This window comes from Mirounga leonina, unplaced genomic scaffold (assembly GCF_011800145.1).
Source record: "Mirounga leonina isolate KUSES-001 unplaced genomic scaffold, KU_Mleo_1.0 Mir_125, whole genome shotgun sequence".
NCBI lineage: Eukaryota > Metazoa > Chordata > Mammalia > Carnivora > Phocidae > Mirounga > Mirounga leonina.
The window spans coordinates 30,054,458-30,062,733 of record NW_023270305.1 but is presented as its reverse complement, the minus strand read 5'-3'; positions in this window follow the sequence as shown (position 1 = coordinate 30,062,733).

Genomic DNA, 8,276 nt, shown 5'->3' with positions numbered 1-8,276 from the left:
CACTTTGTTCCCTTCATCCTACCGGAATTTTTTTAATTTTTTTTTATTATGTTATGTTAATCACCATACATTACATCATTAGTTTTTAACCCTAACCCTACCGGAATTTTAAAAAAATCATTTAGACGTGTTATTCATTTAAAGTTTGCTTTTTTACTTAACTTTATAAGGTGGTTCTCAAACACAGTATTAAGTGAGAGAAACCAGGCACAAGAAGAATGCATGCTGTATTATTTCATTTACGTAATTCAAAACTAAGCAAAACTAATCCATGGTATTGGACATCAGGCCAGGGGTCAACCTCACCTTGAGGTAGGAAGAGTGGCTGGAAGGAGCACAGGGCTGTTTCTGGGTACTTATGCAGAACATCAGAAAATTCAGCAAACTATATCCTGATAAGCTGTGCAGGGTCCTCTATGCATGTTATACTCCAATTTTTTTAAGGTTTGTTGTTTAAAAAAATACAATTAACTTTTCTATATTAACAGAGTATCCTGCCACCTTACACTTATTAGTTCTGGTAGTTGTTCTGTAGATTCCCTAGGATTTTCTACATAAACAATCATAACATCTGCAAAGAGGGACAGTTTTCCTTATCTTCTGGTCCTCATTCCTTGGATATCTTTAATTGACTTGGCAGTGGCTAGGACTTCCAGTAAAATGTTGAACACAAGAAGACAGAACAACCATCCTTAACTGGTTACCAATCTTAGGAAAAAACATCCAGTCTTTCATCATTAAGTGTGAGCTGTAGATACATTTTTTTGGTAGATGCCTTTTCAAAATATTGAAAACAGTTTTTTCTATTCCTAGTTGGCTGGAACTATAGATCATGAGTAGACGTTAACTTTAACCTAATGCTTTCTCTGTATCCACTGAAATAATCATCTGGTATTTCTCCTTTATTCTGTTAATATAGTTCCATTTTATAGTTCTTGTCTACTAATTCTGACATCTAGGTGATTTCAGGATTGGTCTTCATTGTCCTAATTCCTGACACAAGGTCACACATTCCTTCTTCTTCATATGTTTGACTTACTCCCTGGACATTGTAAATATTATATTACAGAGACTATCACACTCCTCTGAAGAAGTTTATGTTTCTGTTTTACCACGCAATTAACCTCATCAGACTCAAAATGCAAATCCTGTCTCTCAAGTGGCAGCAAATACCTCAGATCAGTTCCTTTACCTTTAGCTGGGCTTCTAGGCATGGCTCAAGGGTCAGCCAGAGATTTGCACCATTTTTTTTTTTTTTTAAGATTTTATTTATTTATTTGACAGAGACAGTGAGAGAGGGAACACAAGCAGGCGGAGTGGGAGAGGGAGAAGCAGGCTCCCCGCCGAGCAGAGAGCCGGATGCGGGGCTCGATCCCAGGACCCTGGGATCATGACCTGAGCCGAAGGCAGACGCTTAACGACTGAGCCACCCAGGCGCCCTGAGATTTGCACAGTTTTTACACTGAATTTTGTGGCTCTTCCTCACTGCCTCTAAGACCTTCTAAGATTACCCCCTCACTTTTCAGTTGTCCCAAATCTGTCCCCCAGTTCTGCAGGGAGGACTGTAGTGTTTTCGATCAGTTTTAGTTGTCTCATGCTGTGCAGCTTAAGCCTGCCCTCGGTGTAAAAATAGGACATATGGGAAACTGACCCATTCACATCATTTGTTTCCAAGTGGCTACTCCCCTGCGGAATCTGCCTGCATGTGTTTGCTTGTGCTCACTCGCCAATACATTCAGGTTCCCTCCCCATTTCCCACCAGATCTTATAGCTGTTTTTGTGAAAGACTTGGTCCAGTCCGAGCCTACTTGGCACCAAAAGAATCTCATGCCTTTCAATTCTAAGTATGTCTCTTGTAATTAGCACATTGCAGTATTTTTTTTTTCTAGTCTGTTAACCTTCTGGAGAATTAAGTTAATTTAAATTGACTGATTGCTTAAATATGCCAATTTATTTCTACTATCCTCTTATTTTTTCTTTCCTTTCTTTCTTTTTTGTTCCTTTCTTTCTGATGTCTTTTTTTTTCTGTTTCTTTTTCTCCTTCCTTTAGTGCTTTCAGCTGGATTGAGTGAGATAGTTTTGTTTGTTTTCTCTTTGTTCATCCTTCTCTCAAATTTGGAAGTTACATGCTCTCTATTAATTTGATAGTTACTCTAGTTATTTTAACGATCTTTCTTGACCCAACTAAATATAAAGTTAATCAGTATTTTTAGTTGGAGAATGGTGCCATAATGAGGGTGGCCACAGGGGTAGGATGGTGACCACATTTTGGGGTATCTGATTGTCCCTTCTTGAATGTTCACTGAGTTTTGTGATGAGGGCACAGTGGTACTCTCTGCCATTTGGCTAGTAATGATGAAGGGTCAAGAAAGAACAGAACTCGAAGTTGGTGCCTGCCTCACCCTACAAAGCACATACTGATTACATCTTTGGACACCTAAGATGCCTGGAGTAAGTTTGGCATCCAGGGTCCAATCTGCACTAGTTGATATCCAACCTAGAGACAGGAGACCAGATACCGAAATCCAAGGCCACCCTACCCTTCCTCTCTCCTCAGCCCTTAGACCCATGACTATTTGCCTTCAGTCTGGTGATAAGGGGAGAAGATCCCAAGAGGACATGGTTTGTCCAGTCATCAATGGGCGGTTTCCCACTGACTCACTCTCCTTGCTGAGTTTGCACCTGAAACACAAGCATAGATGGAGATTCAGCAGTCGAGAGAATAAGCTCTCTCCAGCCTGTCCCTGAATCCATGGATTCTCTGAAGCTCAACTTTTTGTCCTCATTTCTGTCTCTTTGTCTCCCTCTTCTACCACTGGTCCTTGAAGTCATGATGCTTATCTCTTCTCCCTGCATTCTGGGATCATGCCTTCCTAAAATAACCAGTCCCACAACCTCTCATTTGAGCCTTAGTCTTCACTATCCTGTATCTTCCCCCACATCAACCATCCTCCTCAGACTGGAGACATAAGGATGTCACACACTATCATACATCTCACTCTGTATGAACTACCACTGTGAGGCAACCAGAGGTCACAGTTGGGTTTGATATCTCCTATCAGGAAATTATCTTTCTTATAGGAACTGGACCTTCTGTAGAAGACACACGGAGCAGAGATTGCTGGGAAAAAAATGGGCATGCCCAGAATCATCTGACTTCCCAGTAAGAAAGCTCCTCTATCTGCAAGGAAATAGAAGTACCACAAAACAGGGTCTGGTCCAGAATGACAATAATTTTGTTTTTGTTTTGCGGGTTTTTTTTTTTTTAAGATTTTATTTATTTATATGACAGAGAGAGACAGCGAGAACAGGAACACAAGCAGGGGGAGTGGGAGAGGGAGAAGCAGGCTTCCCGCTGAGCAGGGAGCCTGATGTGGGACGCGATCCCAGGACCCTGGGATCATGACCTGAGCCGAAGGCAGACGCCTAACGACTGAGCCACCCAGGCGCCCCTTTGCGGGTTTTTTTTTTTTTTTGCAAGTGTCCGTATATACTTTATTCACACAAAGTATTATCACCTCTTGAGTCTCTGTGTTCAAGCAAAAGTCTGTGGCCAGGCCACCTGCACTACGCTTCAAGACCACCCAACTGAGGACATTCTTCCAAGGGACACTCAGGCTTTGGCAGAGCTGGGCTTTTTGCTTTAATAATAAAAACTCAATTCTAAAAATACATATATGCTAACTGGGGAGAAATTAAGTTTTACAACAATGGAACTCAAAATTCCAAAATGGAAAATGTACAAAGTGAGAGCCGAGCTACACCCCACCTCCAAGCTCTGGCATCAAAAAAGGGCAGTCCCGGGCACCTAGTCTTCTGGTCCCCTAGCTCTGGGCCCCTTCCCTCTCATCTGCTGCTGGTCCCAGATGGGGATAGGGCAGAGTTTTGTTTTTGGTCAGAAGCCAAGAGCAGTTGAAGAAAAAAATGAAGGAATGATATCAACTTTCTTTGCACAGAGAACTGGCAAGGACAGCTCAGTGATGAATAGTATCTGGGTTAAAACTACGTTATTTGCCAATTTAGTTCTCATATCTTTCACTCTCTTGGGCAGATCCCTGAGCCCAGCCAGCAATGAGAAGCTCTCTGGAGCTGGGATTATCTGGTCTGGATACTCTGTTCTCTAAAGCCTCCTCTCCATCATCTTGTAGCAAGAAGAAAAGCATCCTTCCTGTTTGGGCAGTGCAAAGCTCAGATCACAAGCTGTTTCCTGGACTAAGTTATCAATACAGTCTGTCCTCTGGGTATATCTCAGCCCCACGTAGGGATTTGTAGTGGAGGGGAGGGAGGTGCCTTTCAAGCTATCGTTTAATCTGAGGAGGAACAATACCACTGGACTTCAAATGTCAGTATCTAAGGCTCACCAAAATTCCTGTTATTCATTCTCTCAAGGAGGGAAATGCCCAAGGAAGTTCTCTCATTGCAGAACTGCCCTAATTATGGTGCAGAAATTAAACTGGACTAATAAATACAAAATTATCCATGCAAATTTAGTAGTACCAAACATCCACTCCTTTAATTGATCTGACCTATTGTCAAATCAGCACATAAAATTTAGTATACAATTTTGATGAAAATTTGCCTCTAAAGCATAATATCTGGTAGTTACTAAGGCCCACTGCCTAAAGTGTACTTAAATGTGTTCAAAATTAGACAAAATAAAAAGAAAACTATAAGGATATAGAAGAATCCCATCATTCATATAATGATTTGAAGAATGTACAAAAACAAAAAGTATGGACCCAACTGGGTCTTCTACAGGAGCTGGGTCGTCCAAAAGAGCAAATGGTTACCTTCTCCGGGCTATTGAGAGAATCCACAGATGAGTCTCAAAAGAACTCCAAAACAGCAAAAGGTCTTGATGCTGAAATATCCACAGAGGCCCATGACAGAAAGAACCTGGATATGGTTGATACACAGCCTCGTGGAGGTTGAGAACCATACCTCCATCTGTGGTCACAGATTCATACAGACACCCATGCTCATCGTGGGGAGGGACACAGAGAGATGCCACTTGGTTCTCAAGCACTTATAAACACACCTAAGCATCAGAGGGAGGAATCTAGAGTCAGGGCTCCTCCAACTCTATAGATTCAGGTTTAGTCTTAGCAATTGTTTTTGCTACAGTTACCGTGGTTCAATTACATTCTCCACACTGGAGAAACTTAGGGAAGGGCAAATTGCCTGCAGGTGGAATGCAGGCAGGGCAGTGCAGCCCTAGATTTTTGTCTTGCCCAGACATAGCCTCCTCTGATTGACTGAATCACCAAGGCTGGGCCTCCAACAGCATCCACCTTACTCTAAACCAAGAGAGGGACATCTCTGAGTTCCTGGCTTTGAGAAATCAGGATGAGGCACTCTGAGCAGGATCAGGTGCTTACTTATTTCTTGGCTCAAGGGCCTCTGAAGGCCTGAGAATGACCTATCCAGGAACTGAGCTATTTGGGCACCCAGAGAAATGCACTCTTCTGAAGGGTCAGGAGATGGAAGTTCTAGTTCGTCACTGACTTTATTTATCACCAAGAAGGACGGGGATTGAGGCAGAAATTCCAACACCCAGGTGAAAATGAATGTGAAAAATGAGCTTGATGCTCTCAAGTATATTCATCAGAGGTTTGATTTTCCTCTCTAGAGAAAAGAGGAAAGATGCTATGTTTTGTGATTTTGGATAAACCCTCCTGGGTTTCCTATTTATATGCTTAAAAGGGACTTAGTCCTCACCCCAGCAAAAAAAGACATTTCCAGATAAGTAAAACAAGGGCACAGAATCATACTATTTTAACTCATTTTAATTTTTATCATCGTAATACATGCACATTGCTTTTAAAAGCCAGATAGAATTTTTAGAATGCATAACTATAAACAATAGATTCCTGCCCACGCCCTCTTCTTTCTCTTAGCCCAATCTTCAGATCCATTCAGGAAAGGTATTCTCTATTTGCAGGAATTCCCATACCTCTTTCCTGGGCTGAGCCTTATCCTGTGACTCCTGAGTCTTTTTCTTCTTCTTGGTCTATTTCCTTTTCTAATCCACCTCTAAGGGGCCATCTAATCATCTAGGTATAAATGTAAAAATACTTCATGCTTTTCTTTTCCTTTAGTGCAATCATTTCTTTAGGGTTTGCACTATTCACCCCACTTTCCCACTTGGTATCAGGCCCCCTAACAACATCCTAGTCAAAGTATCCTAACATTCTTGTCATTCTTCTCAGAATGGTGGGGGGCAAGATGATAGTTTGGTTTTGGAAGCTGTTCCCTCTTTTTTTACCAGACCTAGTGCCAAAATGTTGCAAGCAAAGAGCAAGAATAGGAAAGGCAGAGCCCCTCTCAGGACACTGGCTTTGGGTCTGCAGGGAAGGTGTCCCCACACTCCTGGGTGTAGTCTGGTTTCATCAGATTTCAGTAGGTGGTGTGTGTGTGGCTGTTGGGGAGGATATGACGATCAGCATCACCTTGCCTCTACCCATTGTTAAGCACCCTTGGAGGGACCTGAGTAGCTCCCAGGCTCAAGCTCTTTCCAGGGTAGAGCATCTCATCACATGACCCATTGCTCCCTTGGAGAAAAATCCCACAGTTCCAAGCCTTCTGCCAACCCCAGGCTTCTTTACATGTGTCATGAGAGCCTCTGGTATTATCTTCTACCCTCCTACCTATCTCAAAATTCTGAGTTGGGGTGGCAGTTTCCACCAACTGCTTCTGAAGAATATTACCACATAGTCCCTTCAAGCTCTGCTGGTGTAAGGAACATTAGAAGAGTTTTCTGTCTTCATATACCTCTAGAAAAAGCCCACACTTTCTTGTCACTGGGAATTGGGAAGAGGTTATTGGGAAAAGCTGTAAGCCAGAGCCTCAGCCTTGGAGAAGATGCCTCTCTCTTCTGGATCCCTAATGGGATTTTGAGTCCATTTTAGGGACCAGGATGCTCACTATGGTGACTTTCCCTGGGCTCTGAGAAGAGGAGGAGGTCAGTTCCTCAATCATTCATTTATTAATTTATTAACAATGTATTTATTCAACATATATTTATTAAACACAGACACTTCACTAGGGACTGGAAATACAGTGGTAAACTAGACACATACCACTTCCCTGGAGTTGAGGACTTTATAATGTAAGGAGGGAAGTAGAGATAAAGACAAATAAACAAAGTCATTACAATTGTGTGAAGGAAACAGTCAAAAATGGGAGATAGAAAATTCAGGCGGTAGAAGAAGGAGCTTACTGTGGACATGGTGCTTAAGGAAGGCTTCTTTGAGGAGGTGACATATAAAGAGGTGACTTGAAGGAGCCAGAAAAGCAGAGAATGAGAGTAAACTAATATAGGTATAGGGATGTGCACGAGCACAGCATATGCAATGGTCCTGAGGCTATACAGAATTTGGCATATTCAAGGAACAGAAAGATTGGCATCACTGAGAATAGTAATAGGGAGAAAGAATTACCTTGGAAGATAGAGGAGGAGTTTGAGGCCATCCAGGCAACCCTTAAAACTGTGGAAGGGGATTTGCTTTTCCTTCTAAGTGCAAATGGAGGCACTGAAGGAGTGAACATAGAAATGACATAGTTTAGATTTACATTTATGGAGATTACCCTGACTGGCTCACGGAGACTGGACTGAATGGGCAGAGGGAGGAGTAAATGGAACTCACCAGTCGGGAGTCTGATTTACAGCACCAGCAAGCTATGGTGGCTGCCTGGTTTGGATTGGAGAGTGGCAGAGAAGCTGAAGAGAGATGGGTGGATTAGAGACCTTTTGAAGGTAGACCTCTTTAGAGATAGACTTCATGGATTAGAGGTAGGGCTCAAAGGAAAGGAGGAAGCAAGGGTGGCTCCTAGGTTTCTGTCTTGAGTAACTGAGATGGAGAAGATGGGGTGTGGGAATGGGCATGTCTGATTCCTTCAAAATTCATATGGTGAAATCCTAAGGCCCAATGTGATCAGATTAGGAGGTGGGGACTTTGGGAGGTGATTAGATCCTGAGGGCAGGGCCCTCATGAACAAGACCAATAGCCATATGAGAAAGGCCTAGGAGGCTTTCTCCCCTTCCACCATGTGAGGCCCACAATGAGAAGTCTGCAACCCTCTGAGGGCCCTCACCTGACCGTGTTGGCACCCTTATATCACACTTCCAGTCTTCAGAGCTGCAAGACATAATATTTGTTCTTATTATGCCTGCCAGTCTATGGAATTTTGTTACAGTAGCCCAAACAGACTAAAACCTCCCTCGAACTAGGAGAGCCAATAAAATATCTGAGAATACCTCTTGGGTTCTTCTATGG